Source organism: Cryptomeria japonica, chromosome 8 (assembly GCF_030272615.1).
Source record: "Cryptomeria japonica chromosome 8, Sugi_1.0, whole genome shotgun sequence".
Lineage (NCBI taxonomy): Eukaryota > Viridiplantae > Streptophyta > Pinopsida > Cupressales > Cupressaceae > Cryptomeria > Cryptomeria japonica.
The window spans coordinates 470,616,925-470,644,375 of NC_081412.1; positions in this window are offsets into that span (position 1 = coordinate 470,616,925).

Sequence of the window (27,451 nt, forward strand, 5' to 3'; positions counted from 1 at the left end):
TGCATCAAGAGTGAGTACCATCCGAAAGGCCTGTCCACCTTTCCATTCTTTATTCCTACTAACCCTCCATGGATAGCATCAGCAATGAAAGAAGCATAATGAAATGTTACTGCAAGGGAAGGATTTAAAATCTAAGCAATCATTAACAAGTAGTGATTGGGCATATTCACTTTAGTATCTTCTCCCAAAACTTGGCAAAGTGACCAATACATTCCCTCAGCTCTGAGGGTAAACAAATTTAATGAGAAGGGCTTTTCTGTGTTGGGTCCTACAACATACATTCCCTTAGCTCTGAGGGTAAACAAATTTAATGAGAAGGGCTCTTTTGTGTTGGGTCCTACAACAGTCAACCCACCTATCTTCACAAAAAATTCCTTAAGTGGCCCACTCTTAAGATGATTCCTCTGTGCACTATATACTTGAGCTAATGATTTGAAATTTATGGGTTCAAGAAAATTTGTAAACTCATTTAGCCTAAAAGCACTTTTGAACTCTTTAGTATTAATCTCAATAAGGGCTTTTCCATTTATATCCTGAATGTTTCTCGTGACTGGATCATAATTAAGTGCAATTTGGGTCAGTAGATCCATGTCCATAAATACCCCTGGGACTACCAACTTCCCTACATCTAATTCCCAAATACTATTTTGTGGGGCCGGAGAATTCCTCATTCCAAATCCAGCCTAGAATAACCCCAACCCAAACAATCTGACCTATCTCTCAACCAGTTACCCTTATCTTATAGCCTTTCTCCTATTTTCAAACGAGGAGCTCTAGGCACTAATTCTTTTTCTTTCGATTACTAATTAGTTGACAACATCAACTGCTTAGAAAATCATTACAAATGGCTCTCTCTGGATAATTAACTTTCCTAGAAAATTCTCTCTTAGGTGCCATTTTGAAAATGTAAGAAATCAAAATACTACCCCCAAATGGTTCAGTGACAAATCAATATCTTATTTAAAGCACACCACAAAGAAATTGCTACATGAGAGTACAAGAAAACCTATTTTTAGCTCGAGTGAATTAGCTCTGCAACTGAATTGACTTGCTCTGTATTTGAAGAAAATGGCTCTGCATCTGCTCCCCTACAATAATTCTTTAGAAAGATACCTTCATCCAGTTGATAGGAAATCATATATGGTACCTAGGCTCTTAATTGCAACATTGATTCCACATGCTTCGGACATCCCTTCAGAATTGAATTCATGAGAGAATTCGTATTTTTGCTCCAATGGACCATTTGATTCCTGTAATTCTTTCCTTTCTCTCTTTTGCAGCTTTACGAAGCATAACCTTTAGGCAATTTCATCCTGTGAAATAGCACAAACCATCCGATCAAAAGAAACCTGATCGGCCATTATACTAACTTAACAATCTTGCCTCTACACTGGGCCCCACCTTCTTTTCACCATTTTGCAGACTTTATCTTCCGAGCATTTCTCCTTCGCAAAACAATGCCAGGCGTTAGATGGAACTCTAACTACTCAGTGTTTAACTTTGACCAAAGCTGTCAACATCTTTACTAACCACGCCTTTACTTTAACTGCTAGTGGTTTTTCGTTGTTTCACGAAGCTTAAACATCTACCAACTTCAGGTTGCAAAACAGCACAAAACGTTGGATCAATTCAGAGATGACCATCCTTTAAGGGAAACCTTTATGCTTTCTTTACTTACACTGCCTTTTCATTGGCTACTGGCTACCACATGGCACTCAACCATTGGCTTTGGAAAACCCTTCCTATTTAATTCAATATCAGCCACGTGTCTCTCCTTTATACCGCCGGTTTCACCTTGGCGGGCCCACAGCTTCTTCTAAAACCGCGTGTCCATGGACACGTCACCATCTATCATGACACCTGGACGAACCCTTTTTACTTTCACTATTTCGCGAAGCATATCCTTCAAGCATCTCAGAACCGCGAAATAGCATTGGTCGTTGGATCAAAACACAGTTGATCTTCTTTTAACCTTATGTTTTATCTGCCTTTGGGGATGAAAAACCTTTTTGCCATTTCATAGGGTATAAAGCACGAGCATATTATCCTTGCAAAATCATGCAGGCCGTCAGATCATTTTCTACTTGTTCGGTGCTTAACCATCTTAACAAACTCTGGCAAACATGGGCCCTCCAACTCAAACTTGAACACTTGGCATCTAGTCACTTTCAGAGCTGACATGTCAGTCTTCCATTTGCCAAGAGAAAACACTGGGTTCCAATTAATTCTTACCACCTGCATCTGCCAGGTCACCTCTTATCTTGCGGCATGACTCACCTCTGGGACCCACCTTTTAACTCTTAGACCTGGCTTGCTGACTATTGTAGCCTCTACCACGTGCCACCATCTTACTCGCCCTCTCGACCAACTAGACCATCTACATGGAATGCCATGTCATTTCACAACTTCGCGAAAGATAACTTTTGAGCATTTTCATCCTGCGAAATAGCACGAACCATCAAATCACATGGGACTTGATCACCTTTTAGTCACTTAGAAAATCCTCGCATGCAGGGTCCCACCAAATGCTTTCACCATTTCATGAAAGGTATTTCACTTGCAAGTTCAAGCTATGAAATAACACCAACCATTGGATCTTGGACAAGATGAGACCTCTTTAGACTAGACCAAAATCACCATTTAGAACGTAAAGCCTTTTCACAACTTTGCGGGTTTTAAACCACATGCAACTTCACCTAGTGAAATAGCGAAAACCATAGATCCACCTGAGAGATGCACACCACTTACTAAGCCTGACAACATTAGGAGGAAAATACATAAGGCATAAATTTTATGATTAATTCACATGACCACCTAGGCAAATGACAAGGGGGGACACTTCTGACAACCCCAGGACCCATTACTTAAGTGGATAAAGTAACGAAGGAATAGAAACCCTAAACCCTAAACCCTTAAGACTCAACACAGACCTGAAGCAATTGATAATGTGTCTTACTCAAAATTTCAAAATCATAGCCAATTATGGGAAAGGAAAACCCATTTTTTAAACAGTGATAACAATGGCTCTAACTGGGGATGGTCGATCACAAGATTGACACAAGAAAACTCAGAAACTCTGGAGAAATAGACCAAAACATAGACCCAAACAGAAAAATAGGAAGGAAACAAAATATGTACAAACAAAGGACCTACTGTGCATGGACATCAAGAGAAATAATGTTTCAAGAATTGTCCATGCACTAGAAATTCCTATACTTCATCATTCATATTCTTCACAAAATATGAATCCTTACCATTTATGTCACAGACCACAAAAGGGCCAATCCATAATGATTCAAATTTTTTATGTTTTCCCTTGGCTTGTCCTTTTGCATTCCATTGAAGAACCATGTCATCAATTTGAAACTTCCTTAATGATGTTCTTTTATCAAAAAGGTATTTGGATTGCAATTGGATCTTCTGATTTCTTTTGTGAGCTAAAGCTCTGAGCTCTTCCACCTCCACAATTTGGATCATTCGGTCTTCCATAGGTTTAGATAACTCCATATCCTCATCTTGCAAGAACTTGTAAACTAGAAGAAGATTATTCACTAGCAATCTGATTTGAGCTCCATAGACCAGTTCAAAAGGGGACATTCCAATAGCCTTTTTAACTATTATTCTATCCGCCCACAGAGCTAACTTCAATTTCTGATCCCAAGATCTTTTATTTTCTTCTAGGATTTTCTTGGTGATAGTCAAAAGGCTTTTATTGTTGGATTCTGCTTGTCCATTCCCCTAAGGGTGATAAGGTGAAGAGTAAGACATGAGTATTCCATGACTGGTACAAAAGCCTACGAACTCTTCTGATCTGAAACACATGGCATTATCCATCACCAATTTTGTAGGTACTCCAAATCTGGTTACAACATTATCCATCAGGAAATCAATGACAACCTTACTTGTAGCCCTTCTTGTAGGAATAGCTTCTATCCATTTTGTGAAATAATCAGTGGCTACTATGATCCATCTATGACCTCTCCCTGACCTCTCAACAATCTCTTCAATAAAATCAATTCCCCACTGGACAAAAGGAGCTTCTACAAAGACTGGATTTAGGGGTAAGGCTCCTTCATACTTCAGCTTGGATGAGAATTTTTGACATGGGTCACATTTCCGAACATATGCATGAGTATCTTTAAATAAAGTGGGACAATAGTATCCAGCCAGGATTATCTTACCAGCAATGGTTTTACGAGAGTAGTGGCCTCCACATACTCCATCATGCATTTCAGTCAATACTTGTTTAGCCTAGAATTCATCCAAACACATTAGTAATTCTCCATCTCTTTTCCTCCAGAACAGATCACCCTGAATGAGCACATATTTTTGGGACTTGAGTTTCAGAGTTCTTTTCTGATTATGTGTCATTCCTTCTGAGAATGCAGCATCTCTTAAGAATCTGACTATCTCTGAGTACCAAGGTTGCCTTTCAATGCTAGTGACTAAGTATCTCTGACTTCAACATTATGTATTTCAACATTCATAGGATTGGACTCAATCATGAGTTTAGCCAAACCTAAACCTCTTACCAATTTGGTAATCTTTATCTCCAAGTCAATTTCTTGGATTCTATTAATCCATCTGCATCTTTTCCCTATAACTTCAGATTGAGATAGAATATCCTTAACTACAGCATGTGGGACATAGGCAATGATATTTGCATTTACCAGATATGGCCTAAAAGCTTTAACAACTTTAACTAGAGCATAAGCTTTTTTTTCCATGGTCTCATATTTCAATTCTACTGCTTGCAAAGACTTACTGTAGAAGGCTATGGGATGTTCATATCCCTCATTGTCCTTTTGTAACAATACTGCAGCTACTGTATGATATGAAGCAAAGGAAAAAAGAGAAAAGGGCTTACTGTAATTAGGAGATTTTAACACCGGTGCTTCCTGAATTGCCTTCTTAATTTCAAAAAAAGCCTTTGAGGCCTCTTAATCCCAACAAAATTTTGTATCCTTCTTGAGCAACTTGACAATAGGCTTCACTATCTTTGCAAAGTTTGCAATGAATCTCCTAACAAAATTCACTTTGCCTAGAAAAGATTGAATACCTTTTACATTTTTAGGTTTGGACACCTTATTTATTGCTTCAATTCTTTCAGGGTCTATTCTTACCCCTTCCTTGGAAACAATGTGTCCCAATAGTTTTCCTTCAGTGACTCCAAAATGACATTTCTTGGGATTTAGTGACACACCAAATTCCAAATGTCCACAATGATCATCAGCCCTTTTGGAGGAATAGGTTAAATCATCTTGATAAACCACCATGATGATATTAATGAATTCTTTGAAGGCTACATCCATGGCTCTCTAAAATGTAGCTCCAACATTTTTCAATCCGAATGGCATCCTCACATAGACATATGTTCCCCATGGAGTAGTGAAGGCAGTTTTAAACTGTTCAGATTCCTTCACTAACACTTGATTGTATCCTGAAAAACCATCCATCATGGATAAAAGGTCACATCTTGTCACTCTCTATAGCATGGCTTCCATATTTGGGGAGGAGTAGTTGTCTTTCAAAGAGACAACATTTAAATTTTTGAAATCTACACACAATCTAATGTCCCCATTCTTCTTTCTTACTGGGACTAGATTAGAGACCCATGAAGAATGCCTTATTGGTTTAATAATCCCTCCTTCTCTCAATTTAGTCAACTCTTGCTGCATTTTAGTTTCTAACAGGGGATTGATGGGCCTTTGTTTCTATCTGAAAGGCTTAGCATCTGGAAGTAGAGGAACTTCATGCTGAAAAAGATCTTGTCTATAAGCCTTTAGGTCTTCATAAGACCAAGCAAAAACATGTTTATATTTCCTCAATAAATTAATAAGGTTAGTCCTGACATGAGGGGGTAATTTCTTTCCAATGTATACTAACTTAAGGGATGATTCAGTCCCTAGGTTTACCTCCTCTAACTCTTCCAACTTGGTGGGCGACTGCTGATGTAAGTGACCATCATTATAACTGAACATGTTTTCCAGCTCTACCAGCCCTTTAGGTATTTCATTGGTTTCCAACTAGACTAAATCATTCCCAAACACTGTTTCCTTATTGTCAACCACCTCCACCAGTGCATTGCAATCAATCTTATGTCCATCATAATCATCAACACATTAGATGAACCTAAGAATGTCTTCATCATCAACAAAAACTTGTCAATTATACACATTGTCAAGGATGGCAGGCCTAGATTTTATCTCCATAGTGGAAATACCAACTAATGTTGCATCATCATTCTTCAAGGCAACATTGGCTAGGAAATCTGCCATAATTTTATTTGATCACTCTATCCAATTAATAGAAAATGCACTGAAATGCTCAATAACATCCCAAACTACATGCTTATATCTCTTTAATCTATCATTCTTGGATGCATGTTTGGCTCTCACCTAAGATACAACCAATTCTGAATCCCCTAACACTATCAACAATTGGATTCCATGCTTCTTTGAAACTTCAAGCCCCAACAATAGAGCTTCATACTCTATAGTGTTATTTGTGCATTGGAAGGCCAATAAGAATGAATACTTGAAAGTTATACCTGAGGGGGATACAAAAAGAACCCCTGCTCCAGATCCTTCTTTAGAGAAAGCTCCATCAAAATACATCTACCATAAACCACACTATTGTGCTTCTAATTCGACCATGATGGGGTCAGTATTCTTCAATTGGGGTAAAATTGGTTGAAGTCTAAAGTTGTCAAGATCTACATCAATCATACAATTAAGCATATTAGGGTCTACATTTTCAATTACCCTAGGAGCTCATGGCTCTCTGTACAATTTGGCCTAATTTCCATTGATTGGAATGGTGGCATAGGATAAGTCCAATTGAACATTTCCTCCTACTGCTTCTGCCCATTGCCTAGAAAGTAACATACCATAATGGGGTTTGGTATCAGTAACAATAACATCCATTTTACAAGTTGCCTTAGGGAATGCTGCTATTTTTACCTCAACATCTTTCATTGTACCTATAACAGGTACTTCCCTATTATCCATGGCATAGAATTTCCCATACATAGTGGTTACTGACAATCCTAATTATTTCATAACACCATAGGGCATTACATTAGCAGCAGCTCCTGAATCTGTCATGTAGTTTTTAATCAACCGGTTATTTACTAACAAAGTAACATAGAAAGGGTCTACCTATGAAGGCTCTTGAGTGATAGTGGTTCCAACATAAACCTCTAGGGTTTGGAACTCTTGATCCTTTCCAATTCTAGCTGAACCGGTGGGTAAGATTGTGTCACCATCAGCTATACTAGAAAATAAAGACAAAGTTGCATCCCTATGTTCTTTAATCTTCAGTAGTTCTACTAATGGGACAATGACCTTCATTTGAGTAAGAGCTTGAGCCATGTCAAATGTAGAACTATTGCTTACTTTAATACTAGCTCTAACTCTTTCTGTCTTCAGTGGACTTGCCCTTTTCACTATGGCAGCTCCTTGTATGTCACCAATATCTATACTCTTGGGTACATCTTTGACCTGTTTCTTCTTTTCTTGACCAATATTAGGAACAGTAGTAGTACTACTTGCTACCCCCTTTTGGGTGATCTTTTTTATGAACATGGAACTAGGTTCACCTTGATCAGTGTCCTTCCTTGTGCTTCTCAAGTTATAGTTGTGTTTTGCTTTGGCAATGGCAGCTTTAGTGAGATTTTTGACTTCTTCCTCACTAGGCCTTCTAACATGAGCCTCTTCATCCTAAATTGTTACCACATTCAATGTAGGATGCCAATCTAAGGTTAGTTGTCCTTGAACAAACCTTTCATTATCTAATACATCACTGTATTCACTTTGTATAGACTCCTCATCACTTTCTATGATTATTTCAAACATATTGATGTCAGGCTCAACTTCTTGTCTCATAGATTCTTCAAGAGCCTGAGCCACCACACACTAATGAGGAGAATGTGGTCAATCACAAGCAATACACCAGGGAGTGTTTTCTATATTATGGATAGTTTTCCCTTTCAAGGGATCTGGAGTGTCCTAATTCTGGGCAATTTTGGGCTTCTCATTTTCGGGTTTGCCATCTTTCGAGTTGGTATTATATGGCATGTCATGCAATCTAGGGAGTCTATCTTGCTATTTATAATGAGGTTTGTCATTTTTATTTACCTTGGCAGTCAGATCCTTCATTGCAATGACCAACTTCTCTATCTTGTCTTCCTCCTTTGGTGCTTTATTGGGATATTGTTTTGTCTCTTGCCATAATCTACCATCTGTTCTTCTTCCCAACTTCCTGAATGCTTTTCTATTACTTTCTACATTAATGGCAATTCTAAAATCATCTCTCAAGTTATGTGGATTCTTATCTCTCAAGATATAGGCCATCTTAGAATCAAATGCATTGTAATAAGTATTTAAACACATGCTATCATCTAATCTCATCACTTGATACAATCTGTGCATGGCTTTTTGGAATCTGGCATTGAAGTTAGTGACCATTTCATTATCAGACTTTCTGATATTATTGAATTCAATGAGCATGCAGCTCACATTAGTCTTGTCACCATACTACTCTTGAAAACAATTTTTAAAATCCTCCCATGACCCTATGTTGTTTACTGGAAGACCTCTATACCAATCTCTTGCATCATCAACCAGGGACTGAATAAAAAGTTTCATGATGACATCTTCATCCACTATCTCATAATCATTTATTAGATCTCCAAAAGATTTTATATGTTCCTCAGCACTAATTGCATTGTTTCCAACAAATTTATGGAGTTTGTCTCTTAACTCAATAGGAACATGATTGGGATATCCTGGGATCCCATCAAAGAACAATTGCCTATATTGTTCTAAATTGATTGGTCTCCTTTGAAAAGGGGTAATAACATTATTATTTCCCATGTTCATTCTAATCTTTTGAATTGGAGACTGAGATATTTGGGTGTGATGACTATTCACAGGGATTTGACTCACTGATGCTACATTAGCAGGCACTGTAGGTTGAATCTTAACAGGGGGAAGAGAAATTTGTTGAGGATCGGGCTTATTAAGATGTTCTAATGGAAATGTGATAGGGGGAGCCTTTAAGTAACTAATTTTTCTTTTTACTTCTTGATTTGCTACTTCCAATTCATCTTTCTCTAGCTCCATTTGGAGATTCTCCTTTTCTTTCCTCATTCTTTCCATTTCTCTCTCATGTGCTAACAACCTATGAGAAACCTCCTCTGCAATTTTAGATTCAATTCCATCATCTACCCATTTTTGTTTTCCTTTATCCACATTTGTCCTAGGAAACTGTGAATCACTGAGTACTTCCTTACTTGGCTGAACTACTAACCTATATGCTGGCTTAGTCTTGGGGATCAGGATTTCTCTAATCACAGGGCCTTCCTCATCACTCTTTTCTTTTTCTTTTGCTAGTACCTCAAGATCAGCTATCTATCTAAGAAGCCTATCTCTCTCCATTAATTTAGCTTTAACCTCTTTCTCCCTATTTGCTTCCTTTTGGGCTCTTAGGGAGATTAAATGGTGAACTCTTCTATTCAAGTCTTCAATCTCTTGGGACACTTTATCTTCTTTAGGGAAATTTTCTTTAGATTCTGATACATTGACTTGGTCTATGTCAATCAAACTAATGTTTCCATCTATTGTTCTAGGCATAGAGTGTCTAATTACATTTGAACTAGTCCTATCTCTTGTAGAAACACTAACATGGGACAAATCTTGATTTAAAACAAGAGCATTATCAACATTTCCAAACAATCCTGAATGGAAACCTAATATATCATGTTTTGAATCTCTAGATGATGAATTAGACTTTGCATAAATAGGTCAATTAGGCATCTTACTAGTATTATTGTTCTTTTGTACCCAAGCAGCATTTGATGGCTCATGTAACAGTGATCTCTTCTGACCTCTCTGTGACTGCTCTGGCAAACCTTCTTGCAAAGTTTCATGAGGATGCTTCTTCATGAATGACCTGGTGTTTTTTCCTCCTTGCATTACGCTTGTCTTCTTTTGAAATGATTTATAATTCACAAGGACTGGTTCCAATAAAATAGAGTCACCACCCACAAGAATATGGGAATTATGAGAACAAGCTTTTAGAATAATACGCATGAATTCCACAAACACAATGGTTTTCTTTACAAATTTAAGCACAAATCTGCGTCTGGATCCTTAATGTGACTCTCCCCAGCAGAGTCGCCACTTTTGTTGTCTTCAAAATTTGATTCACTTCAACATCCTTATAATAAGATTATTAAACTCTGTGCAGGAGAGATGTTAAGGGGAAGGAAACTCTTAGGACAACATATGACAAGGTTTGATTTAACCTTCTACACTTCGGACTTATTCAGAGTCCAGGTGGGTATACCTTTGTGAACTAAATTCACACTTTCAAAAGATAAATCCACAACAAACCAGTCTAGAAAACCAGTGGATCTAATCACCTTGAAACTGATTGAAACAAAGGAATGAAAATTATACTCATATTCAGTATTTTGATCTACAAAACATGCAATAGACAACCTTGATCTATACCAATGCCTTATCCAAGGTCAAAGAGTCATCAAAATTCAAACAATACTCCCCAAATAGAAGATCTATACACATCCCATTGGCTCGACTTCTGTTAATCCCTATATATGCCTGACATACATGAGAATTTATGCACACCAAATCAAACTATGCTCATCAAGATTCAAGATGTCTCACAAGTAATTTACCAGTTAGAAGTGATTCCCACATATTTAATTTCCCTCCTAAAGAGAAAAGCTAGCAAACACATCTATTGAAAGTTGCCTTACAACCCCTATTCAAACAAAATCACCTTGGATTATTCAGTATGAAACAGTAAATAATTGCAAACAAATTTGAAGATGACACAAAAGCTTTACTCAAAACTGATAGTCTGTATATTGATATTATCTTCAAGAAAGTATTACAAAAAACTTTTGAATATTCTCCATTAAACTTAGAAAAGCTCAAATAAATTTCTGCAGCATTTTCTTACAATTCTTTTGCGAATTCTTTTTCACTAGTCCTGGTATCCATTTATAACAATATGGATGCACAAAGCTTCAGACTTTCCTAGGATAATTTTTTACAATCATTGCTCCTCAAGAAGAAGTTACAAAACCTTTTGCAAAAACGGTTACAAGTCCTTTTCGACCTCTGCGGCTTCTTTAACTTGTTGTCCGGTTGCAACCTCTTCTAACTGTTCAGGAGCGGCCTCTAATTGCTCTCCATCATGGATGGCATATTTGGTTGTCCATTCATTATACACATCATTAGTTGGCCACGTGAAATCAATCACTTTTTTCTTAGCCTTGGTCAACCTTTTCCAGGAATTTCTCATTTTGTAGACCTCTGAAATGAGAAAACCACAATGAGACTTGATTTTCTCTATTTCCTGAATTGTCACAACAAAGAAGGAAACATCATCTAGATCAACAATGCCTTTAATCCTGGCTAACAATTTGGCCTCTAATTCCTTGAGCCACACTTGTTTGTCCTTCAGTTGATTTGGGCTGGAAAAAACTCCTGGGAGCAACTCAAAAACCTGATCAATATATTCCTTTTTGTACAAGTTAATTTTCCTATTAGCATTATCCACCCCTTCTGCTAGTTTCACTAGATCCTTGGTGGTATCACAACTGGATTTGATGATAGGATTGGCCCCTGCCTCATCATAAGAGGCACAAATAGACTCCAAGTCCTACTCTCTAGGCCTCCATTTGTCAAAAATAGTTGTCAGAATGGCTTTATCTCCATTGAGCTCATTCCTCATTTCCAAAATCTTGCTTATATTACTATATAGAAATGAGGCACTCATTGTATCTACAAAACTTGAAATAGTAGCCCTTACTCTCTCCTCATATTTCTTTGCATGCAAGGCCTGAGCCTGTTTTAAATTCTCTAGCTCTTGAGGAGTAATCTCAACCATTTGAGAGCTGGAGATGGTGGGAACTCAATGATGGAGCTAGTAAGTGGAGGTCTTGCAGGGCAAGAGGAGATCATCAATGTTGAAGACTCACCTTGATGGTACTGTCCTGTCAACTGGCTCTGCAACTTAGCAATGATGCTATCCTTACCTCTTACCTCCTCCTTAGCACTATTGTAGGCCTTCAAAACTATCTCCAACTTGACTTGGAGGACCTCTTTTCCTTGGCTTCCTTTTCTGCTACTGCAACACTAAATTTTGCAGTCTCTAGCATAGTGCTAGCAGCTTCTACCACCCTTGTGTTCTGCACTCTCTTCACTATCAATCCACCAAGGTAGCTTGACCTTGGGGTATCTTTGCTTCTCTTACTCTCATCTCTCTTGAGAGACCACATGAAAAGTGCAGCATTATCCTTGCTGAAAGTAATTCCCTCCATGGACTTGGTCTCCTTCCTCACTACCTCTAGTACCAGGGCATCTGCTATGTCCCACTCAGGGAGAATGAGCACTCCAACTTGTGCCACCATATCTCTTCCTTGCTCAAAAGTGATGGTCTTAAATTCTTCCATCATCTCTTGTTTTATTTCCTCCTCCACTAGGGTTGGATCTTTGTTAGGCTGCTCACCTTTTCTCTTCTCACATCTTGCATTATACTTATCTATATTTTGTTTCCATAGAAACTGCATAAATTCTCCTAATGAGATAAAATTATTGTCAGCCAAGAAGTCATCACTGGCCTGGTTCTCAGGATCCCACTCCTCAACTTTAAGTTCAGTGGCAGTAATATTCATTTTAGCAGCAAGGGGTTCTTCTGGCATACCCTCCTCTACTTCATCATATGTATAGGCAATTTCTCCTAGACTGCCTAATTGTAAAAGTTTCTCAGCTATTGCTTGCTCATCTCCTATGTGGATAGGGGATCTGGATGGAGAGTACAAAGGTGTATCAGATTGTATTTCTTTTCCTAATCTCTACTTCTTAGGGCTCTCTTTGATGTCAATGACATCTTGTAGCTTTCTCTTTCCTTTGGAGGTAGAGGGCTCCCCTGTTGTAGGCATCAACACACTATAACTAGAATTCTTGTGCATGGTGTAGTCACTAGGAGGGATTTCTTTGGTGGAGGCAAACCTACTTATAATAACTCTTGCCTTTTCAGGGTTTCTTTTAATCACAACTTTGCTCTTCTCCTTCAAGGTCTGCATCACATCCTCAAAGAAAACAATTAAAAACGTTATTTTCTCCTCCAGAGGGAAACAGCTAGACAATGGGTCATAGCTGGCATCAAACTGATGCACAAAGACTAAGGCTTTCTTATAAGCCACCCATTTCTCCTCCCTCGGTTCCTACTCATCCAAATCAAATTCATTTCTAATGAGGTCTTCAGGAAACTGAAATTGATGGGGTCTACCTCTGCACGCTGCTCTCTTTGTAAACATGCCATTAAAGAAGTCTTCTAGATCGGCACACCTGGATATTATAGTTGACAAATGATAAGGTTTGAGAAAATCCTCAAAACAATTCCAACCTCCCTTAGTTATTACAAATTGGTGAGCTATGGTAACTGTAGGGAAAATAGTCCCTTTACCCCTGCCTGTCAGTTCTACCTCTTGTACACTACCAATTTGTCTAAGGACTTCTACAATTCCCACTTTTTGAGGGACCTGATAGGGCAACAAGAATGGAGTGCCTTTGAAATCAAAAATTCTGAAAACTATTGAGACTGGGCATAGATAAATGTCACCCCAATTGTGAACAATCTTTATGCTCTTTGCAAATTCTTTTGGTCTACTGAATTCCAAAAGAACCTTGGGGATTCTTGGGTTCTCCGAGCATAGGAGAGTCCTGATCTTGGATGCAAAATATTTATCAAACTTCAAGAAATTGGCATCCTCTCTATCCCATGACAGGATAGTACTCCATAGTTGTACTGGCATCTTTTCTCTTTCCTTCTCTTTGATAAGGTCAAGTCCACTAGCAAAGTAACCAACTCCTTTGATCAAAAATAGATGCATCAGGAGTGAGTACCATCCGAAAGGCCTATCCACCTTTCCATTCTTTATTCCTGCTAACCCTCCATGGATAGCATCAGCAATGAAAGAAGCATAATTAAATGTTACTGCAAGGGAAGGATTTAAAATCTAAGCAATCATTAACAAGTAGTGATTGGGCATATTCGCTTCAGTATCTTCTCCCAAAACTTGGTAAAGTGACCAATACATTCCCTTAGCTCTGAGGGTAAACAAATTTAATGAGAAGGGCTTTTTTGTGTTGGGTCCTACAACAGTCAACCCACCTATCTTCACAAAAAATTCCTTAAGAGGCCCACTCCTAAGATGATTCCTCTATGCACTGTATACTTGAGCTAATGATTTGAAATTTATGGGTTCAAGAAAATTTGTAAACTCATTTAGCCCAAAAGCACTTCTGAACTCTTCAGTATTAATCTCACTAAGGGCTTTTCCATTTATATCTTGAATGTTTCTTGTGACTGGATCATAATTAAGTGCAATTTGGGTCAACAGATCTATGTCCATAAATACCCCTGGGACTACCAACTTCCCTACATCTAATTCCCAGATACTATTTTGTGGAGCTGGAGAATTCCTCGATCCAAATCCAACCTTGAATAATGCCAACCCAGACAATCTGACTTGTGGATCTCTCAACCAGTTACCCTTATCATATAGCCCTTCTCCTATTTTCAAACGAGGATCTCTAGGCACTAATTCTTTTTCTTTCAATGCCTGATTAGTTGACAACGCCAACTGCTCAAGAAAATCATCACAAATGGCTCTCTCTGGATAATTAACTTTCCCAGAAAATTCTCTCTTAGGTGCCATTTTGAAAATGTAAGAAATCAAAATACTGCCCCCAAATGGTTCTGTGACAAATCAATATCTTATTTAAAGCACACCACACATAAATTGCTACACGAGAGTACAAGAAAACCTATTTTTCGCTCGAGTGAATCCGCTCTACAACTGAATTGACTTGCTCTATATTTGAAGAAAATGGCTCTGTATCTGCTCCTCTGCAATAATTCTTTAGAAAGATACCTTCATCCAGTTGATAGGAAATCATATATGGTACCTAGGCTCTTAACTGCAACATTGATTCCGCATGCTTTGACCGTCCCTTCAAAATTGAATTCATGAGAGAATTCATATTTTCGCTCCAATGGACCATTTGATTCCTGCAATTCTTTCCTTTCACTCTTTCTCAACTTCGTGAAGCATAACCTTTAGGCAATTTCATCCTGCAAAATAGCGCAAACCGTCCGATCAAAAGAAACCTGATCGGCTGTTATACTGACTTAACAGTCTTGCCTCTGCACTGGGCCCCAGCTTTTTTTCACCATTTCGTAGACTTTATCTTTTGAGCACTTCTCCTTCGCGAAACAGTGCCAAACGTTAGATGGAACTCTAACTGCTCGGTGTTTAACTTTGACCGAAACCGTCAACATCTTTACTAACCATGCCTTTACTTTGACTGCTAGTGGTTTTTCACTATTTCATGAAGTTTAAATATCTATCAACTTCAGGTTGTGAAACAGTGCAAAGTGTTGGATCAATTCAGAGATGACCATCCTTTAAGGGAAACCTTTATGCTTGCTTTACTTACACCGCCTTTTCATTGGCTACTCGCTACCACATGGCACTCAACCATTGGCTTTGGAAAACCCTTCACATTTAATTCAACGTCAGCCACGTGTCTCTCCTTTACACCACCGGTTTCACTTTGGCGGGCCCATAGTTTCTTCTAAAATCACGTGTCCATGGACATGTCACCATCTATCATGACACCTAGAAGAACCCTTTTTACTTTTTCTATTTCACAAAGCATATCCTTCAAGCATCTCGCAACCACAAAATAGCATCGTTCGTTGGATCAAAACAAAGTTGATCCTCTTTTAACCTTATGTTTTATCTGCCTTTGGGGATGAAAAACCTTTTTGCCATTTAGCAGGGTATAAAGCACAAGCATCTTATCCTTGGGAAATAACGCGGGCCATTAGATTATTTTCTACTTGTTCTGTGCTTAACCATCTGAACAGATTCCGGTGGACGTCGGCCCTCCGACTCAACCTCGAACACCTAGCATCTAGTCACTTTCAGAGCTGACATGTCAGTCTTCCATTTTCCGAGAGAAAACACTGGGTTCCAATTAATTCTTACCACCTGCATCTGCTAGGTCACCTCTTATCCCATGGCATGACTCACCTCTGGGACCCACCTTTTAACTCTTAGACCTGGCTTGCTGACTATTGTAGCCTCTGCCATGTGCCACCATCTTACTCGCCCTCTCGACCAGCTGGACCATCTACTTGGAATGCCATGTCATTTCACAACTTCGCGAAAGATAACTGTCGAGCATTTTCATCCTGTGAAATAGCACGAACCATCAGATCACATGGGACTTTATCACCTTTTAGTCACTTAGAAAATCCTCGCATGCAAGGTCCCACCAAATGCTTTCACCATTTTGCGAAAGGTATTTCGCTTGCAAGTTCAGGTTACGAAATAACGCCAGCCGTTAGATCTTGGACAAGATGAGACCTCTTTAGACTAGACCAAAATCGCCATTTAGAACACAAAGCCTTTTCGCAACTTCATGGGTTTTAAACCACGTGCAACTTCACCTAGTGAAATAGAGAAAACCATAGATCCACCCGAGAGATGCAAACTACTTACTAGGCCCGACAACATTAGGAGGAAAATACATAAGACATAAATTTTATGATTAATTCACATGACCGCCTAGGCAAATGACAAGGGGGGACACTTCCGATGACCCCAGGACCCATTACTTAAGTGGATAAAGTAACAAAGGAATAGAAACTAGAGGGTTTTATTAGACATTAAGTGATTTAAAATCAAAACCCTAAACCCTTAAGACCCAACACAGACCTGAAGCAATTGATAATGTGTCTTACTCAAAATTTCAAAATCATAACCAATTATGGGAAAGGAAAACCCATTTTTTAAACAGTGATAACATCTCCAATCACAGGGGTACTTGACATTGTCTGGATTTCATTGATAGTAGTAGCCTTCATCTTGCAAGCTGTAGGTAGAACTCTTAGAACCTTTGACATTATCTCATCCTCACTAATAGATCCGCCACAATATTTGATACCCATGACAAGCTCATTGACTCTATCCATAAAAGAACTTATCTTCTCATCTTCTTCCATCTTCAAAGTTTCATATCTTACCTGGAAACCTTCAAGTTTACCAAGCTTCATAGCCTCATCACCCTCATAAAGAGTTTCAAGATTTATCCAGATCAGCTTAGCATTCTCCAACTCTATGAAATTCAATAGCTTTTCATTAGATATGGCACCTAACAATGCTTCTTTTTCTCTTACATCATTTTTAGCTCTCTTATGTTCATCAGTAGTTGTCGGTGTTCCAGAATTAGGATCATGAGGTATACACCCTTTCTCCATTATCTCCCAAACTTAAACTCCAAGACATCTAAGATGAATCATGATTTGCTCCTTCCATATCTTGTAATTTGTACCATCAAATATGGGACTTTCCTTTCATTAAGGATTGAATGTCGAACTAGATGCAATTTCCATCAAATCTCCTTAATCGGTTAAAATTCTATAGTGAGGAGCTTTATTTGATACCAGTAGTAAACTAAGAGAAGGGGGGGTGAATCAGTTTACTAACAATAACAATAGTCAATTCAATTATTAACCTTAAACCAGAGCACAACCTAATGAACAATATAACATGAAAGCACAACACACATAACATCAATATTTGACGTGGAAAACCCGGAAAGGGAAAAACCACGGTGGGAAACTCTACCCACAATTATATGAATGCTCTATAGTAGTATTGTGAATAGTTACAATGGGGTCTACACATGCAGAAAGGCCAATAGCCTAGAGTGCACTTCTCATTGCAAAGGGAAGTCTCACTGACTTACAAAATCATCAGACTACAATCCAGAAAGTAATCAACTGTGAAAGTAGCATCCACTAATGCCTAATATAGTTCTGGTTAAGCACTGATGTCTGCTCTGCAATACAATACCTTTCCAACCTTCACCTGAATGATATGACTTTATTCTCACTTAATCCTTCTCTAATAATGCAGACTTAACCAACCATAACCATCGCATATCAATTAACATGAATAGGTTGTTAGTCCCAACCAGTGCTAAGAGGGGAGGGGTGAATCAACACTTTATCAATTTTTCACAATTAAATTTTTTAACTCAAATCTACACTAACTTAATATTCATCAATATACATAATTACTGCAGAAGAATATGTATGCATGAAAAGATATACAGTGACACCAAGATTTATCTCATGGAAACCCAAATGGGAGAAAACCACGGTGTGAGTAGGAACTCACAAAATTTTTACTCTTATGGAGTATGCCCGATGAGGAGCCATCCCTATTAGGAGATTAAAAAGACACTATTAGGTGCCACCTGGTTAAGGGATTTTTTTTAAGGCCTGTTAGTGCCTTTACCTTGTTAAAGGTAGCCTGGTTAAAGGTCGTAAGAACATCAATTAAGATGTCACCCAATTAAGGGATTTTACAAAGGGGCCTGTTAAAGTCCACCCGATTAAGGGATTTAAGTTGCAATGGTTAGAAATCAACAGAAAGATGATCTATTGAAGTAGCTACTAATAGCTTGATCATATCATAATGTAAATCAAATTCTATTCACACCGGTTGTTTCTGCTCTGCACAACACTGGTTTTCTACTTGTACATTCTGCTCTGCACTATGTCAGTCCTCTTACCCTTGGCTCTACACTCTGTCGGTCCTTTTATCCTTGGATCTACACTTTGTCAGTCCTCTTATCCTCAACTCTGCACTCTACCAGTCCTATTACCCTTGGCTCTGCACTCTGTCGATCTACCTCATACACTTATTGTTCTGCTAAATCTTTTATCACTTCCTCACACTCTACTCTATACTTTTTGGATCACCTTGCACATGATCTGTACTTTGCAAATTTTATGATCAAGAATATTTTGAATGAACTCAAAATACTTTATACATTCTTTGTCGTCACCTTCAGGTGTTTCCTCAATTAATGCAATCACAAATTTTTGGTAGATTTAGAATTCAAATCTTCCTGCTCTTTCATTGCATGCCATGCAACAATTCCACCAATTCTGCCACTGCATCCCCCAAAAATAGTGACTTCTGGGTCCGATTGAATCTTATAAATCCAAACCAAAAAATCCACAAGTAATCATAGCTTAATTGCATGATGACTGAAGTTGACATCACCAACCTTTAGTTTAGCATAGACACAATCTCAGCAACTCATGTTTTTCCACCGCAACTGAATAACCGATCACCGCTCCAAGATTTATGGTGATCTCATATCTTCCTTCTGCCTAACCAATGTACTGCTATACCACTATGCTCTTCATTACTGGTTCAACCTTTGATTGCTGGTTTGTTGTGCTTACATCAAGTTGTTGGGATCCAAGAACATTGAGAGGGGGGGTGAATCGGTGTTCTACCAGAATGAATAATTTTTAACTTTCTAGACCATGCATATATATACTAGTAAAAAAATAAACATATAACAAGAAGCAAATAAACCATCCACATAAATGAACACCATAACACATAGAATTTATATGTGGAAAACCTCAATGAGGAAAAACCATGGTGGGATTTGTGACCCACAATATCAGTTCACTGGCCATATGAAAAGATATTACATATAATAGGGACCTGCACTTGCAGGAAGGCAGACTGCCTAGAGCATACTGCTCATCACTAAAGAGCCTTTGGTGCAGGAGCACCTAAGGGTTGAAATGCCCTTAACAAATTTTTTCTTGTGAAACCTTCCAGTGGTCATTTAAATACATAAGGACTAGCTCTAGTCCATTTGTATGGTTGTTTAGTTGTTGTTTTAAAAATGTCTCTTATCAGAAAGACCTACCCTGATCGGCAAGTCTTACCCCGATGAGTTCCCCAGAGTTTGGAGTGGTTCACACATACCCCAATGACCTGATAAGTCATCAGTTCTCAAAGTATCAGAAGGAGTAGTTTCAAGTTTCCCTGATGATTAACTTGACTTATACTCGAATGGTGATCGCGGATGATCCTATGGTTGTCGCTATACCACGATGGGAAGATGATCGAATTTTATTCCAAGTGACAAAGAAGAGTTTCATTCCAGGAAATTAGTGAGGTCATGCTAAGGTGGCAGGACAAGGACCCCAGAGCCAATCAGGGGGTGCCACGTGGTGGAGTGCAAAAAGAGAGATCGAACGAGATCGGACAATCGGGATAGCTATTTTGTATGTCTTCCCGATGACCCGATGGAAATGCTTGATGAAAAAGTGTGAATGGTGGACATGGTTATCAACCATTGACAAAGGTGTGTTTTGGTTACCCCAATCACTCGATGAAAAAGTGCGAACCTTTCAAGTCACCAATGGGCATTGGAAGCTAGGTTCTGAGGCTACGTCGATGACCCGTTATGAAACCATTTTCTCCAATTTGTAATGGTTTGTGTTTCATGATGGATAGATGAGCTATAAAAGTCTAATTGTAAGGCATTGGATTGGTTGGATACTACAGGAAACACAAGATAAATACATACAAGTCTAGTTTTTGGTTTTCTATCTCTGAGTGTTGTACTATCTTGTTTTCTTAAGTTTCATTACAATTTTGTAATTAAAGCTTCCTTTTTGTTGTTCATTTTTTTGTTTTGAATTCACAATGTAAATATGGCTTTGTCTTGAACCTCCACCATGGGATCCACATGGCCATTGGAGTTGTTGAGGAAGCGCCAAAAATGTACAGTAAGAGTAGAGTAGTAGTAGGAGGAAATTAGGAAATGGCAATCATCATTTCTGCATACTGAGCCTAGGCGAGCTTGGAAGAAGTCCGGTTAAGTTTCAGTAACCGTAAAGGAGTAAGTGTAGGGGAGGACTGGTGTAGAAGTTTGATTGCAAAATCAGACAGGAAGATGACTTTACAGACTGCGAGTAAGCAAGGGTAGTCCTACACCTCTGCAACTCATAGTGATAGAATCTAGAAGCATGGAGAACAAGATTCTTTATGAGCTTGTATTGAGTGTAGTGAGAAAACAAATGGTAGGGAAGCCTTTAGGAGTCTAGAGGGGTATACTTCAAACCCGAAAAGGGATAGAAGCAAACCATCAAAGAAACCTAATTGATGGTAAACTAGGTAGCCTCCCTATCATATTGGTATTAGAGCAAGTTCAGACTTGGGAAGAAAGTAGTTGATATTAGATACTGAATTAGTAGGAGAAAATAGTCTCAGAATGGTGACTAATGGAGAGTTAGCCAATAAGGTAGAAGATCAAAAGGAAGAGAATAGACTCTTGAAAGAAATTTTTTTTATAATATGAGAGAAAACTGGACGTAGTTGAAGATAAAACTGAGAAAGTGACAATCAAGGTCAATGAGGGGAAATGAAAAGAAGTTGTAGAAAATGATAGGGCTCCTGAACTAGACCCTATTCTACCTGAAGAACCTTTCCTTAAAGCAATTAAAGCCTTAGGAGGAAAATCCCTAGAAGGAGTGCCACTTTTTTCTGGAAAAATGGAGCTAGAGGTAATCCTGGAATGGATAGAGGGATTTGAGAATCACTTTGAATGTGATGGAATTAGTGAAGCCCAAAAGGTGAAGGTAGCCAAATCTAGATTGAGAGGGGCATAATTGATGTGGTGGAAGTTTATCCAAGAAAAAGAGGCAAAAAGAGGGCAAGAACCCCATTGCCACTTGGAAGGGAATGTTAGCCAAGGTGAAAGAGGCATACATCCTTGAAGATTATGAAATCCAGTTGCACAAGAGGAGACAAAACTTGAGGCAAAGAGACTTGGATGTGAGCAACTACACTGAATAATTTTAGAAGTTGTGTCTGAGATCCAAAGTGGTAGAGGATGAGAGCATCAAGGTAGCCAGATACTTGAATGGCTTGAGATGGAATATTCAAGAGGAGTTGATTTTGTTATGTCCTAACACCATGCATAAGTGCTATAAATTGGCACTAAAGGTGGAGGAAAAGAGTAAAAAGAAGCAAGAACAAAGCAACAGAGGAAGAGGTAGAGGAAAAGATGGTAGAGGCCAAAGAGGCAATTTTGGTGGAAGAGGAGCAGATCAAAGGTACCAAGGAGAGTCCAAACTTATAGAGAAAAGTGAGGATTCACATAGCAAGAGAAGCTATAGAGGAAGGGGGTCATCTAGCAACCTAGGAAGAAGTAGATCTAGTGGACCAGGAAGAGGGTCCTACTTCTCCACCATGAAGTGTTACCATTGCCAAAAGTTGGGTCACCCTACCTGTAGATGTCCAGAGAAATCCTCTTCTTCTCAAGGAAGTGAAAGAAGAGTGACATATACACAAGAAGATGTAGCAAGCATCAAGACACAAGATGTGAGCTTAGCTTCTGAAGATGGAGAAAATTTAATGATGAGAAGAGCCTTGATTAAGGAGGCAGTCAAAGAAGAACTAACTCAAAGAAGAGATTTGTTTAGAATCAAATGCAAGGTCCTTGGTAAGGTTTGTAGAGTGGTGATAGACTCAAGGTCTACTGACAACATTAAGTCAAAAGAAGCAGTAAATAAATTGAAGTTGAAAATAATTCCCCATAGTAATCCATATAGGGTCACTTGGCTCAACAAGGAGTAGCATGTGGTAGTGAATGAACAAACATGGGTTGAGAAACATAGATAGTTATAAGGATAAATTCTTGTGTGACATCCTACCTATGGATTCTTGCCATCTACTTCTTAGTAGACCATGGAAGTTTGACAGAAAGGCCATTCACAACAGAGAGAAGAACTCTTATTCTTTTCAGAAGGATGGAGTTACATACCATATTCAGTCCCTAAGTGATGAAGGAGAGAGTAGCAAAACTAAAGGTCCAAAGGCATTACTGGTAGGTGAAAAAGAGTTCATTAACACTCTCAAGGAAGGAGAAGGAGTCTGGTTTGCTCTTATAGTGAAACCAAGGGAAGAAAAGAAAGAAAAGAAGGTTCAAATACCTCATGAAGTGCAGTAGATACTAGACAACTTCAAAGTGATCATAAGTGATGGAGCACCAACAACCCTGCCTCCTATTAGAGCCATAAGCCATCAGATTGATTTCATTCTAGGAGCATCATTACCCAAAAAAATAGCCTATAAGATGACTCCTGAATAGAACAAGGAAGTGGCTAGACAAGTCCAAGAATTGTTGGACCAAGGGTTGATAAAAAAGAGCATAAGTCCTTGTGTCGTACCTACAATGTTATCACCCAAGAAAGGAGGAACATGGATGCTATGCATAGATTCAAAAGTCATAAATAGAATTACTATCAGGTACAGATTTCCTATCCCAAGAATTAAAGACTTGATGGATTGCTTGGGAGGTGTAAAGTACTTCACTAAGATTGATCTCAATAGTGGATACCATCAGACCAGGATAAAAGAAGGTGATGAATGGAAAACAACCTTCAAAACCAATGAAGGACTTTATGAGTGGCTTGTTATGCCATTTGGTCTTAGTAATGCTCCCAGTACATTCATGAGACTCATGAATGAAGTGCTGAAAGATTTTATTAGTAAATTTGTAGTTGTATACCTAGATGATATCTTGATTTTCAGAAGAAATAAAGAGGAACATCTAGAGCATCTTAGTATTGTATTGCAAAAATTGTATAATGAGCAACTAATAATAAACTTGGAGAAGTGTGAGTTTATGAAGAAGAAACTTGTCTATCTTGGATATTTAGTTTCAGGAGGAGATTTGAAGATGGACACATCAAAGGTGGAAGCCATCACAAATTGGCCAACACCAAAGATAGCAAGTGAACTAAGAAGTTTTCATGGTTTGGTATAGTTCTATAGGAATTTTATCAGAGGTTTTAGTGATATTTGTGCACCCGTGCTAGATACCATCAAAGGACGAGTTAAAACTAAGTTTCAATGGACCAATGTAACTAACAAAGGGTTTGAACTTTTGAAACAAAAGGTAGCTACACAACTAGTACTCATTCTTCCTAGTTTTGAAAAGTTATTTACAATTGAATATGATGCAAGTAATATATCAATTGGTGTTGTTTTGAGTCAAGAGAATAGACCTATAGCTTTCTTTAGTGAGAAGCTCAATCATGCCAAGAAGAAGTATTCATCCTATGATCTCGAGCTGTATGCTCTTGTCCAAGCTCTTAGGAAGTGGAGGCACTACTTGTTACTTGAGGAGTTTTTTGTTTACACAGATAATCAAGCTTTCAGTTTTTTGAATTCACAAGATAAGTTGAGTCATAGGCACGTTAAATGGGTTGAGTATTTGCAGTCATATAATTTTTCTATTAAGCATAAGAAAGGACAGTGTAATAAAGTAGCATATGATTTGAGTGGAAGGCTACTAATAGTGCAAGAAGTGTAGATTCAGAGTATTGGAGTTGATTACTTCAAGGATTTGTACCCCAATGATGAAGATTTTGTAGCCATTTACAAGGTTTGTCAAGAATTTGAGAATCACTTTCATAGTGAATATGCTGACTTTAATTTGCAGAATGATTTGTTGTTTAAAGGTGGACAGTTGTGTGTTCCCAAAGGATCAATGAGGTAAAATCTGATCCAAGAAAAGCACAATGGATGTTTGAGTGGTCATTTTGGCCTTATTAAGACATTAGAACTTGTGCAAAGGTTCTAATATTGGCCCAGAATGCAGAGGGATATCTAAAGGTATGTCGAGCAGTGTATGGTTTGTCAGAAAGCTAAAGGTATAACTACTAATGCTGGTCTTTATCAGCCATTACCTATTCCTACAAGGCCATGGGAATGTCTCAGTATGGATTTTGTGGTTGGATTACCCAAAACAAAGCTTAGTTGTCATAGCATTTTTGTTGTTGTTGATAGATTCAGTAAGATGGCACATTTTGTTCCTTGTAAAACTCACCATGATGCTAGTCACATTGTACACTTGTTTTTTAAAGAGGTTATAAGAATCCATGGTTTACTGGTTAGTATTGTTTCAGATAGAGATGTCAAATTCCTTGGACAATTTTGGAAAAATCTTTAGAAAAGACTGGGAATTAACTTGTCTTTTGGTTCAACCTATCATCCCCAAACAGATGGTCAAATAGAGGTGGTCAATAGGACACTTGGAAACCTTTTAAGGTGTTTGACAAAAGAGTATGGACAAAGTTGGGATCAGGTTCTTCACTAGGCAGAGTTTGCGTACAATGACAGTGTTAACAAGTCTATTGGGAAGAGCCCTTTTGAGATAGTGTATGGTATGCACCCATGAGGTGTAATGGAATTATGAGATCTTGGTAATTAATCACATAGAAGTGGTCAAGCTAATGATGTCACTCAATATATGAAGGAGGTTCATGACCAAGTCAGTCGCGCTCTCCAAGATTCTTCACAAAAAGTTAAAGCCCAAGTTGATACCACTTGGAGAGATGTGCAATTTCCAGTTGGAGATTTGGTGATGGTACATTTGAACAAGGCTCGACTTCAGAAAGGGGTTCCTAGCAAGCTAAAAATGAGGAGAATAGGCCCTTGTATATTTTTAGCCAAGTATGGCTCTAATGCCTATAAGATTGATTTTCCATCTGATATTGCTTTGTCTCCCATTTTCAATGTCGCAAATTTGGTTGTCTACAAGGGACAACTTCCCAAGGAGGATGTGCGAGTTTCAAATGTTCAACAGTCACTTGCTGACCTACCATTACTTTCTCCTTCCATGCCTTAGGGTGAGAAAGTGTTGGATTCCTGCGTTCTCAACAAGACTAGACAATAGGTCTACATGGAACATTTTGTCAAGTGATTGCATAAACATGATTCTAAAGTGACCTAGGTCCCTGAATCAGACTTTGTTCAGTCAAGAATTGATCTTTCCTTGTTGTCAAGCACAGTCACTTGACTTCTTTGTTTTGGGGGGAGTATGGTGCAAGAGCACCGAAGGGTTGAAATGTTGTTAACCAATTTTGGCTTGTGAGACCTTCTACTGGTCATGTAAATACATAAGGACTAGCTCTAGCCCATTTGTATGGTTGTTTAATTGTTGTTTTTTAAATATCTCTTATCAGCAAGACCTACCCCGATCGGCAAGTCTTACCCAATGACTTCACCAGAGTTTGGAGTGGTTCACACTTACCCCAATGACTTGGTAAGTCATCAGTGCTCGGAGTATCAGAAGGAGTAGTTTCAAGTTTCCTCAATAATTAACTTGACCTATACTCAAACGGTGATCATGGATGATCCTATGGCTTTCGCTATACCACGATGGGAAGATGATCAAAGTTTATTCCCCGTGACTTGGCGACTATGGTGGGACCCAACAACAAAGAAGAGTTTCATTCTGAGTGGTTAGTGAGGTCGTGATAAGGTGGAAGGATAGGGACCCCAAAGCCAATCAGAGGGTGCCACATGGTAGAGCGCAAAAAGAGAGATCGAGCAAGATTGGACGATCGGGATAGTTGTTTTGGTTATCTTCCTGATGACTTGATGGAAATGCCAGATGGAAAAGTGTGAATGGTGGACATGGTTATCGGTCATTGGCGAAGCTGTGTTTTGGTTACCCCGATCACTCGATGGAAAAGTGCAAACTTTTCAAGTCACCAATGGGCATCGGAAGCTAGGTTCTGAGGCTATGCCAATGACCCTTTATGAAACCATTTTCTCTAGTTTGTAACTGTCTATGTTTCACGACAGATAGATGAGCTATAAAAGTCTAATTGTAAAGCATTGGATTGGTTGGTTACTACAGGAAACACAAGAGAAATACATACAAGTCTATTTTTTGGTTTTCTATCTCTGAGTGTTGTACTATCTTGTTTTGTTAAGTTTCATTATAGTTTTGTAATTAAAGCTTCCTTTTTGTTGTTCATTTTTTGGTTTTGAATTCACAATGTAAATATGGCTCTGTCTTGAACCTCCACCATGGGATCCACATGGCCATTGGAGTTGTTGAGGAAGAGCCAAAAATGTATAGTAAGAGTAGAGTAGCAATAGGAGGAAACCAAGAAATGGCAATCATCATTTCTGCATACTGAGCCTAGGAAAGCTTGGAAGAAGTCTGGCTAGGTTTCGGTAACCGTAAAGGAGTAAGTGTAGGGGAGGACTGGTGTAGAAATCTGATTGCAAAATCAGACAGGAAGATGACTTTATAGACTACGAGTAAGCAAGGGTAGTCCTACACCTGTGCAACTCATAGTGACAGAATCTAGGAGCATGGAGAAAAATCTTCTTCATGAGCTTGTATCAAGTGTGGTGAGCAAACAAATGGTAGGGAAGCCCTTAGGAGTCTAGAGGGGTAGACTTGGAACCCAAAAAGGAATAGAAGCAAACCATCAAAGAAACCTAATTGATGGCAAACTAGGTAGCCTCCCTGTCAGCCTCATTGACTACAAGCTTTCTGCCCAAAGTAAGTTACTGAAAATGAACTCAAGAATGCATCTGCTATGCCAAATAGAGTTTTGGTTCTGGTTCTACTTTGTACCAGTTTGTAAACTTTGAACTACTACCGGTATCTCTTCTCCTCCAAGAATTCTTTCCAAGATATCTACAGAT